We start from the raw sequence: 11,360 nt of genomic DNA, 5'->3' as shown, positions 1-11,360 counted from the left end.
AACTATTTTGCTTGGCGGAAAATATCGGGCAAGAAAAACTTTCTTCAACTCGTTCCATGTGGTGACAGAGTTGGAAGGGAGAGACTGAAGCCATCTTCTAGCGCTATCTCTTAATGAGAAAGGAAAAAGACGAAGTCGAATTGCCTCTGAAGTGACACCATTAGCTTTAACAGTATCAGCGTATTGGACAAATACGGATAAATGAAGGTTTGGATCCTCGGTAGGATTTCCAGAGAATTGGTTCTGTTGTACTGCCTGCAACAACGAAGGTTTAAGTTCGAAGTTGTTTGCTTCGATTGCGGGCGGAGCAATACTTGAATGCGGTTCATCTTGCGATGGAGCGGCGTAATCTCTAAGAGCACGAGCTGGTTCTGCCATCTCGGGTATCGAAGGGAAAATGTTTTTGAAATCAGGAAGTTCGACAGGAGGGAGGTTGTTTGCAGCACGATATTCCCGAATTCGTCGTAAGACTCGGAGATATAGTTCGATATCGTTGATTCGTAAGTAGAACGGTTCGCCTTGTGAGCGAGTGTGTGGCATACAAATCGACGATAGAAAGAAAAGAAAAAGAAAAGCCTTAGTCTCTACAGCGTAACGGAAGAGTTACGATATCGACTAAACAAAAGTCCCCGGCAACGGCGCCAAAAACTTGATCGCTCGACTTTAAGAGTCGAATTTGGGGTACAAACTGCAAGTGCACAGTTCTATCGCGTAGTTTTAAAAGATATCGATCCCACAGGGACTTATGAATCGATATACCGTTATCTAAGGTTACTTCGTAAAGCTAAGGCAGATAATGTTTGATTGTTTGGGGAAAAGCTAAAACTAAAAATAAAATCTAAATTAAATATCAAATAAACGGATATCGGTATGTAGTTCGTCGTAATTAGGGAATCAATTCTTTGTTGGTTTCTCGGTTTTAAAATAAATCATTTCAGTTGACTGTATTGATTAAAAGTTCTATCTCAAACTCTCGCTCTGTTGAATAAACCATGATTTTATGTTAACGTAGTTGTCACTTATAATTAAGTCAAAAACCATGTTTTGAAAGCAATAAAGTCCGTAGAAACTCTTTTTAAGAAAACACTAACCGTTTAAACACCCTTATCTCAAACTCTCGCTCTGTTGATTTAGGTTATATAATTAAATTCGAATGCTTAACTCTCGTCCTCACATTCAATCTTTAAAAATACTTTTTGGAAAAGATTAGAATTTAATTAACTCTAAAAATTGCTCTCGCCCTGATCTAGAATTAATGTCCAATTTACACTGTCCAGTTAAAACCTCAAACTTTCGCTCTATTGATTTTAACCTCTTTATGTCCTTTACTCTCGTATAAAAACTTTGTTATTAAACCTGTAAACTGAGACCGTAAAAAGAGTGATTTTAATTTTAAATTTAATTAAACCGACTTAGTTTTGATCCCTTATTCCGCTTACTTTACATACCGATATCTAGGCGAATTAGCCAGACATGCTAAACGAACTTAAATAATTACCATGCATAAACAGACTCATCTCAAGCAAATAATATAAATAAATAATAAAACAAAGCATTAAACAATAATTAAAGAACCTGAATAATTTAAACAGTAGTCTTGAACACTCCACCACAAGCCGGTAGGATTTGCTCTTGAATTCTTCAATCGAACAACAAATTAAAACGAAGGAATAAACAAACTAGATTCTAACGTAAGGTTAGATCCAGTAAAAAGGTACACAATAGTTTCCGGTGTAGAAACTATTATGTGAAAATTAATTAAGTGCTAGAGAGGAAAATAGAGTTGCAAGAGAAAACAATAAAAATTGCAAAAGCGGTATGTAAAAGGTATGCTTAAACTGCTGAAGAAAAGAAAATTGGAAACTGCCGAAATCTGGAAAAAGCGTGCAAACGTGGAAGCGTGGAACCTCTGCAGGGTTTGCAAAGTTGCTATTTATATTGATGCTTTCCGTAACGGTTTTCAAAGCAGTCCGCGTCAAGGAGTCTTCACGTAACGGATGCATCGCCGTGGAAATAGGATTCAGCGTGTAAACGTGGACTCTCAACGTCTCTGAAGGCAGAAATGTAGGGGGATGGTGTGACGTCCGTCACACCATGTGTGATGCTCGTCACATAAGTGTATGCAGCGTGACGTTCGTCACAGCATCCGTGGCGGTCGTCACAGGCACGACGCCTGTGTCTTCTTTGGGCTGGGCTTGGCTTTTGCTATTTGTTTCTTTTCATTCCTTTTTTCACCTCCTTTTCTTCCTTTTTTACTTGTGCTTCAAATAAGACACCTGAGGCAAATAGAAAGGAAATACCGCGTAATATCTAATAAAATGCAGTAAATTGAAATAAATAATAATATAATTTAATTGAATTAAGTCCTAAAATATGATATAATTTCATGTTATCAGATTGAATATGAAGTCACCAATGAGGTAAAACTCAAAGGTAAAAGAATCAATAGTATTTTTATGATAGCTTTAGATGATTTGTCTTTGAAAGTAAAATATCTCATGGTAAACAACAATGACTCGTGGATTTGGCATAAAAGGGAAGCCCATATTCATATGGAACATTTAAATAAACTAGTCAAACGTGGTCTTCTCATTGGTTTACCAAAAATAGTTTTTCAAATAAAAATTGTGTGATGTTTGTCAAACGGGAAAGCAAACCAAATCAACTTTTAAGTCAAAGAATGTGGTGTCAACAACAAGGCCACTTCAATTGTTGCATATGGACTTATTTGGTCCATCAAGAACAAGAAGCTTCGGAGCATCAAGGATTCCACAACAAAATGGAGTAGTAGAAAGGAAGAATCGGTTTCTAGTAGAACTTGCAAGAACAATGCTCAGTGACGCAAATCTACCAAAGTACTTTTGGGCGGATGCGATTAGTACGACATGCTATGTTGGAAATCGAGTCATCATTAGACCTATCTTGAAAAAGACTCCATATGAACTCTTCAAAGGAAGAAAGTCAAACATTGATCACTTTCACATTTTTGGATGCAAATGCTTTATCCTGGACAATGACAAAGACAATCTTTGTAAGTTTGACGAGAAATCCGACGAAGGTATATTTCTTGGTTATTCCCTATCTAGTAAAGCTTATAGAATTTATAATAAAAAAAACTTTAACTATTGAAGAATCTATGCATGTTTTCTTTTATGAAACTAACACCTCTAAGGAGGACATAGTTGTTTGTGATAATGATCATATTATAGAACTATCCTTGGAAGAAGTTTCTAATGATAAAAGTGTGAGTCAACCAGAACAACAATAAGAATTTTCACAACAATATTCTAAACATAGTGATCTTCCTCAACAATGGAGAACCCATCGTGATCATCCAATAGACAAAGTAATTGGCGACATAAGCAAAGGAGTTTCAACAAGACTAAATCTCAAGGATACTTGCTTGAACATGGCATTTATTTCTCCAGTAGAACCCTCCAAGATTGACGAAGCCTTAGGAGATGATCAATAGATGATTTCTATGCAAGAAGAATTAAATCAATCTGAGAGAAATCAAATTTGGGAACTTGTTCCTAGGCCAAGTGATAAGCACATTATAGGTACCAAATGGGTGTTTAAAAACAAACTTGATGAGAATGGTATAATTGATTGAAACAAAGCAAGATTGGGGGCTCAAGGTTATAATCAAGAAGAAGGAATCGACTTCGAAGAAACATTCGTTCCGGTTTCAAGGTTAGAAGTTATTCGTTCATTACTAGCTTATGTGTGTTCACTAAAAATTTTAGCTTTTCCAAATGGGCGTCAGTGCTTTCTTGAATGGTTACATCAATGAGGAAGTCTATGTAAAATAACCTCCCGGTTTTGAAGATTTCGAGAATCCTTCACATGTCTTCAAGTTGAAGAAAGCTCTTTATGGCTTGAAGCAAACACCAATAGCATTATATGATAGACTTAGCAACTTTCTATGCAAAAGAGGATTTGAAAAAGGTAAAGTTGATAAAACCTTATTCATTAAGAAGATCAAAGGTAATACTTTATTAGTTCAAGTTTACATTGACGACATCATATTCGGTTCAACAAACAAAGACCTTTGTGAAGAATTTTCATTGATGATGCAAGGAGAATTTGAGATGTTTATGATGGGTAAGATGAAATACTTTCTTGGACTCCAAATTAAGCAATTAAAGGATGGCATCTTCATCAACCAATCCAAGTATTGCAAAGAATTATTGAACTTGATATGGACAGTTGCAAGGAAATGGCTACTCCCATGGGTTCCGGATCTTATGTTGACATTGACGAATCCGGTATTCTATTTGATATCACTAAATATCAAGGTATGATTGGTTCTTTATTATATTTAATGGCAAGTCGTCCTGACATAATGTTTAATATTTGTCTATGTGCTCGATTTCAAGCAAATCTGAAGGAATCACATCTCACCGTCGTTAAAAGGATCATGAAGTATCTCAAAGGGACAACAAATGTTGGTCTATGGTATCCTAAAGGTAGTATCTGAAATTGGTTATTCTGACGCGGATCATGCATGAAGTAAAATTGATAGGAAAAGCACTAGTGGTACATGTCACATTCTTGGAAATGCATTAGTATCTTGGGCTTGCAAGAAACAAGCATGTGTTGGTCTTAGCGCGGCCGAAGAGGAATACATAGTTGTAGCTAGTTGTTGTGCATAAATACTTTGACTTAAGCAACAACTTCATGATTACGGACTCGGTCTTGGATGCATCCCTCTATGTTGTGACAACACAAGTGCAATTAATATTGCAAAAAATGCGGTCATGCACTCAAGAACCAAACATATTGACATACAACATCATTTTCTTCGTGATCACGTGCTTCAAGCAGATATCGAAGTTACATTCATGGATACTTATAATCAACTTGCTGACATATTCACAAAACCTTTGGCACGAGAACCTTTCTACAAAATTCGGAGAGAGCTTGGAATTTTGGATGAAAAGGACATATAAATGATTCACCTCATGTTATCTTACATCAATAATCAAAGGTGTACATGTGTTTTTAACTCAACTATTTATTTTTGCAATTTATTTCATAGCTCTCTACTTCTACTCCCTTCTTATATGTGTTTATTGTGTGTAATATGCATGAAAATATGTGTAAAATGTGACTTTTTTACTTTTTCCTCTAGGAAAATCGATTTCCCCATGGTGTAAATCGATTGCATTCTGAAACAGTGGTGCTGGTTTTCATATTTGGCCTATTTTGAACTGGGTAAATCAATTTACCCCTTATGTAAATTGATTTCCCCTGAAACTTTTCTATCATTTTTTGCGTGCTGACCTTACGGTAATCGATTTACCTGAGTAAATTGATTTACCCCTGCTCGATCAGAATTTTTTAATGCTTTTAATGGTGGTTAGTCCAATCACATCTCTTCTCTCTCCCATTTAAAAGCCATTTTTTCCCAAACCCTTACTTTACCCTAGCAGCTAAAAATCTGCATCTTGTGTGCTCTCAAATCCAAAAATTCCTCTTCTCCAAAACACCCAAAAACTCCATTAAACCTTATCTTCATCCTCTCCAAACCTTCATTCATGGCCTCAAGATTAAAGAGGAAAGTTGCAGGTGCTGAAAAAGGGAAAGGAACAACTCCATCATCATCCATGGAAGTTCAACATATCTTCAAAGACCACACCCCGGAGAAATTGGAAAGGTATGAGAAGTACTACCAAAAGAAGACAATACAAACTCCTAAATACGGTGATTTTTCCTCATTTCCTGAAGAATGTTTTAATTTTCAAGATAAGTTAGTTTCTCTAGGATTAGGGTCACTTATTACCTCTTATGGACCTCACTATCCAAATTTAGTGAGAATGTTTTGTTGTAATATGTTTATTGAGAATGGCAAATTTTTACACGTGTTAAAGGGAAAAAGATTGTTTTGACCCCTAAGAAACTTGGTCAAATTTTGGACATTCCTTTTGGTGTTAGCATATTATATGATCTGGATGATAAAGAATGGAAGGATTATAATAAGAGAGATTTTCATTTCAGTTTGAGTAGGATATTAGAAGAAGAATATCATGAGAAAAGGGTTGACTCACATGGTGAGGAAGAACCACCAAAGGATTTTTGGAGTGCTAGAAATTTCTTTATCAATGATAGATTGCTCCATTATTTCTTGGTTTATGTTATGATTCCTAGAAATTCCAATCATTGCAATATTACCGATTTGGAAATGCAAGCCTTGTATACGGTTAAGAACGACATTGCGGTAAATTGGTCACGTCTCATTCTTCATCATATGATGACTCACATCACCAAGCTTAAATCTCTTCAATATTCTTGGTTTATTACTCGTATTATAGAACACTTTAATGTTGATTTTGATGATGTTGAGTATAGTCTTATGGATACGATGAGTCATAAGATTTATATTAAGAATATGGATAAGCGGATGGGTTATCGATATAACTCAAAAACAAAGATGGTTACATTTATTGGTGGAAATAATAAAGGAAATGAAGAGAATGCTCAAGAAGGTGATGGTGGTGAAGATGTTCCTCCTCCAAATGGTCCAAGTAACCAAGCTCTCTTTGACTTCATGACAACCCGATTTTCCAACCTTAACACCTCCATCAATGATCAATGGACTTCGGCAAATAACCACATTGCTTAAAATCATGAAGCCACTACCAACCGTATCAACCTTCTCAAACCGATATGAACCAACAATTTTCTTATCTCTACTCACATCTTAATATACCTCTGTATGATCCAAATAACCTGACTGCTCCCGCTCCTTTGTGTACACCCATGTAACACCATTTTCCATACCAAGGCAACAACTTCTACAAAAAAAAAACAACACCAACACCAACAATGATATGTACCAACCTTAGTGTGTCCTTTTGTGTGTGTTTATCATGTTTTATGTTGCTTGTAGCATGTTGTTTTAATTATGAGACTGTTTTTTTTCTTGTTACAAGATATGATGTATGTTCTCTTTTCTACTTGTCATTATATTATTTTCACTCATTTTTCCCTTCTTTTTGATAATGTCAAGGGGGCGGGAGGTGTTATGAATTATGCTTATATGCTTATGAATTTCCTAAGGTACAAATGATGCAAATACTCCTTTAAGATGATCAAGTCAACATGATTATGAGCTTCACAAATTAAGGGGGAGTTATACACCTTAGGGGGGGATTTTTCCCCATAAATTGCAACGCATCAAAGAGGATTGTGTGTCATCATCAAAAAGGGGGAGAATGTGAAGTCAAGCTTCTCTATTATGAATATATTTTGATGAAGACAAAGCTCCAAGTGACAAGAAGGCAAAGATGTTACTCAAAGATAAAGCATCATGATTCAAGAATTTAAGTTATTGGATTTCAAGAAGGTATAATAAGAATATTTACCTTCACTAAAGTCTTAGATGCTCAAGTATTCAAACAATCATTCATTAACCTTTCCTTGTGCATGACAAATGTCTTAGGCTTATATATTTCATGTTTTTAACTAAGTAAACTGATTTACCTTTAGTGAAATCGATTTACCACTGAAGCCTACACATTCCCAAACGCAAAGAATTAATTTTTCAACTAGGTAAGTTGATTTACCTCTTATGGAAATCGATTTCCTATTGTAAGTTTTTGAAATATTTTTAAAATGTTGCCATAGGGAAATCGATTTACCCACTATGTAAATCGATTTACCTCTGCGCGTTTTTGAAAAATCAGTAGCTTTACTAACACCTCTTCATGCACCACTTCATGGAATCATTTCATTTCAACTTGACAATTGTTCATTATATTTTTCATACCTTTACCATGATTCATTAGAGGTGTTATGCACATATAAATACATGATCTTTCAAATTCAAAAATCACCTCATCCGATCAAAACTCTTAGAATTTTCAGAATTCACATTTTCTTGTTGTCAACTTTTATTCAAGATATTTTCTGCATATTTCCACATCATTCAAACCAGAAAATACTTGAGCAATCTAACACCTTTGTGTTTGTGAATTATTGTCATTGGAAGAGAAAATCAAGTACATTGATATATCAGTTAGTGTGATAATTATACTACAATCTTTACACTCAAAAACTATTGTTGTAATCCATATCTTATTTTTCATAATTGTTGAAAATAAGATTGTTTGTTTTGTAAACACCTTGTTGTCCCGGATTGTTGGAAGCAAGAGAGTTGAGTTTGAGAGGATTGTTCTTATATCAACTTGGTGAATCACAAGAGGATTGTTCTTGGTGATTGTGTCGGTCTTGTACAAGTCCTAACATATAGTAAAATATCTTTCGTGTTGAAAGGGGACTAGGCGTGCCTTCAGACTGTGAAGGGAACTAGGATACATCTTTGTGTTCTTTATTTTTCTGCATTTTATCGCTTTCTAAACTCATCACCAAACCATAAAAATAAGAACAAACTTGACTATAAAACCATAATTTTTAATTGGTCTTAATTCAACCCCCCCTAATGCATACTCTGAACTTACAAATCTTTCTCCCAGGCCACCAAAGAAGGACAACTTCCAACTCCGCCTTACGGACCGTTGATACTTGATCTCGCCAAAGTCTTCCTTGGAGTATATTGAGAAACTCCCTTATTGATCAATAATAAAGAAAACCAAATTGCATTCAAGAAATGATACATGCACCTGTTACAAATAGAAAACTTCACACATAAAAATTCACAATATTACAAAGAACCATCACGCGGTAATTCCCTCTGATGATGCAGACACTAAACTGCTAACAAAATACAAGATCCCTTAAGATCTTGATCCAATAACCTCGCTATCCACAATAATATGATCCAAGTATTTGTGTGTGGCGATCCCCTTTATCCCACCGATTTCTTATATGAGCGATTTCCATTAACTGAGCATATATTGGACGACTCTCAACTTTATTTGCATGCAGTCTTACAGAGAACTATCACAAGATTAATCAACTCATTATCTCTAATTCACAAACAACAACAATAAATTGCACAAGAACAAGATGCAAAGAAAGGAAAGTGAATTTGACATTGATTACACTCAAGAATTTATTCTAGATAAGAAGAGAAAGATTCATGGTGATGGGTATAGACACACTAAGAAGGGAAGACAAAATTACATCTTTGTCTCTATGGGTTTCAACCACATGTTTCACTCACTTGTTACTTTCATCAAAGAAATAACTATTTAAATCAAGGAAGGAATGAGTCTTGTGAAGCTTTGATTCGAATAAAAAAGAAATTGTGATTCAAATCAATTTGAGCAAAGCCCAAATATGGCTTCAAAAGGACAATTGATTCAAATTAATTTTTACACTTGATTCGGATCACGTGAGGTTGTGATTTGAATCGTGTTTATTTTGTGATCCTGATCAAATGGTCTAGAGGCAATCCCCAATTTTCTCACAGCTTATGATTTGAATCGTGTTTTACACTTGATTAGAATCAAGTAACTGAAAATCCAAATTTAAGAGTTCTAACTTGTGAGTCAAGCAACGCCTATTGAAACGACAGAGTAGCAATTTGCTAGGCTTAAAAAAGAAACAATATTATGGATCAAAACTAACTCTTATTCAATCGAGCAAAGAGGGTTCTTAGTGGTACATATCACAATAGCCGAAGCACTTATAATACAAACAAAATATTTATATTGTATAAGCACACGAATAATAAATGATAGGCAAATTACAAATATGTAAACAAAATAAGACAACTATATTCAAATTGACAAAATCATCAAAACACAAAAGCGATACCAAATGATATCGTGACTTCACTTCTAGACACAATGGACCATAATGAGGGGATACCAATGGGATAATATTCAGTCGAACTAGATATAGGTTTGTGCAATTACAAAAAGTTTCAAGCCTTTTGTATGCCATGCACCCATGTCATAGCGACATATTCACATGCTCGCCAAGACCCTTCCAACCTACTATCCGCCATTTACAAAGTCATAAACGTATGCAATGTGTACAACAATATCTTTTCGGTGGTAACAAAGGAGGATTATTGGCCTACATATCAATGGGGCATAGTTGGGCACAACGAAAATATGCGAAGAAAGAAAAAGGGTTGTCCTAACGGCACGCATATTTGAACCGAAATGGATACGGGGAACACAATGGTAAGATTATGTAGTACATGTCGTCATTCCGGACACTATCGTACAAACTATTCCAATGTTGGAACAAGCTCCACAACATAATTATTATATCCACTTTTAGTCCTGCTTTTGATATATAATTTTTCATAGTACGACAACCACTGTCAGTTTTAACTGATTCTCAGACACAATGTTCTCCATTATTAATAAACATCGTAACAAGCCTTTCAATTATTCTGATCTTTTTACTGTATCCAATGTCTCCATCTAACCAACGGATCAAGCTCCTATCAAGATGCTTGAAAGTCTCAGTGTTCCAAAGTCATATCTTCATCGGAAGCTCTACTGCCGAATAAATCAAATTAGCATATCTTTTGATGATATAAGATATTTTGAAAAAAAATTAAGGAGAGAATTAGAAGATGGATGGCAAATGATTGGGAAGAAATGACTAATTTCTTTTTAAAAACAATATAATATAGGAGTCAAGAGGAATGGTGCATGCTCTTAATGCCTGTATGCATACGCTATTGTCATTGACATGACACTACAACATGCACCAGAGACAATGCCGCCTACCAAATTAGAATGCATGTGCACTGGCTATGGCGCATCCTACATGTGACGGAATTTGTTTGTTTAAAATATGTTATTTTAGTAAAAAAAATGAAATTTTGTTATTTGAGTTTTTTTTAATCGATTATTTTTATTAAAAACCGAAATTTTACACATCATTCCGATTAAATTTTCAAACGTAGGAAACTTGTCTAGTAATTTTTTTAATTATTACTCTTGTTATAGTAGATGTTTTCAATAATTCCACCGTATTAATACATGACCACTTGTAACTACAAGCTTATTTAAGGATAAATTTATGACTACTTTAAATGACCAATCGATCTTATAATAATTTTTCATTTTTAATAAAAAAAAAAAACTTGAAATATCTTTACACAGTAATCCAAGAGCTGAATTGCTTTTAAAAATTTAAATACATACATTCAAGTCTCTTACAACTACTTTCATAAAATAATCTAACAAATGTGCAAACACCATTAAACTTGTCCTACAATAGTTATGACTTGTTTCTTGTCCTAGCAATAAAAGTTGCTCAAACTCAACCCATGAAGCATGGTGAGTTAACTTGCAAAACTTCTTAACCTCACAAGTATTAAAAAAGTGTGTTAAAAAAAAGTGTGTTTAGAAGAGTGTAAAAAAATGTCTTGCTAAGATAATTTAAGAGTGTTTTGATTCTGCGGTTAAAAAATTTGATTATGAATCAAT

Source organism: Lathyrus oleraceus, chromosome 1 (genome assembly GCF_024323335.1).
Source record: "Lathyrus oleraceus cultivar Zhongwan6 chromosome 1, CAAS_Psat_ZW6_1.0, whole genome shotgun sequence".
NCBI lineage: Eukaryota > Viridiplantae > Streptophyta > Magnoliopsida > Fabales > Fabaceae > Lathyrus > Lathyrus oleraceus.
This window is presented reverse-complemented; position numbering follows the sequence as displayed.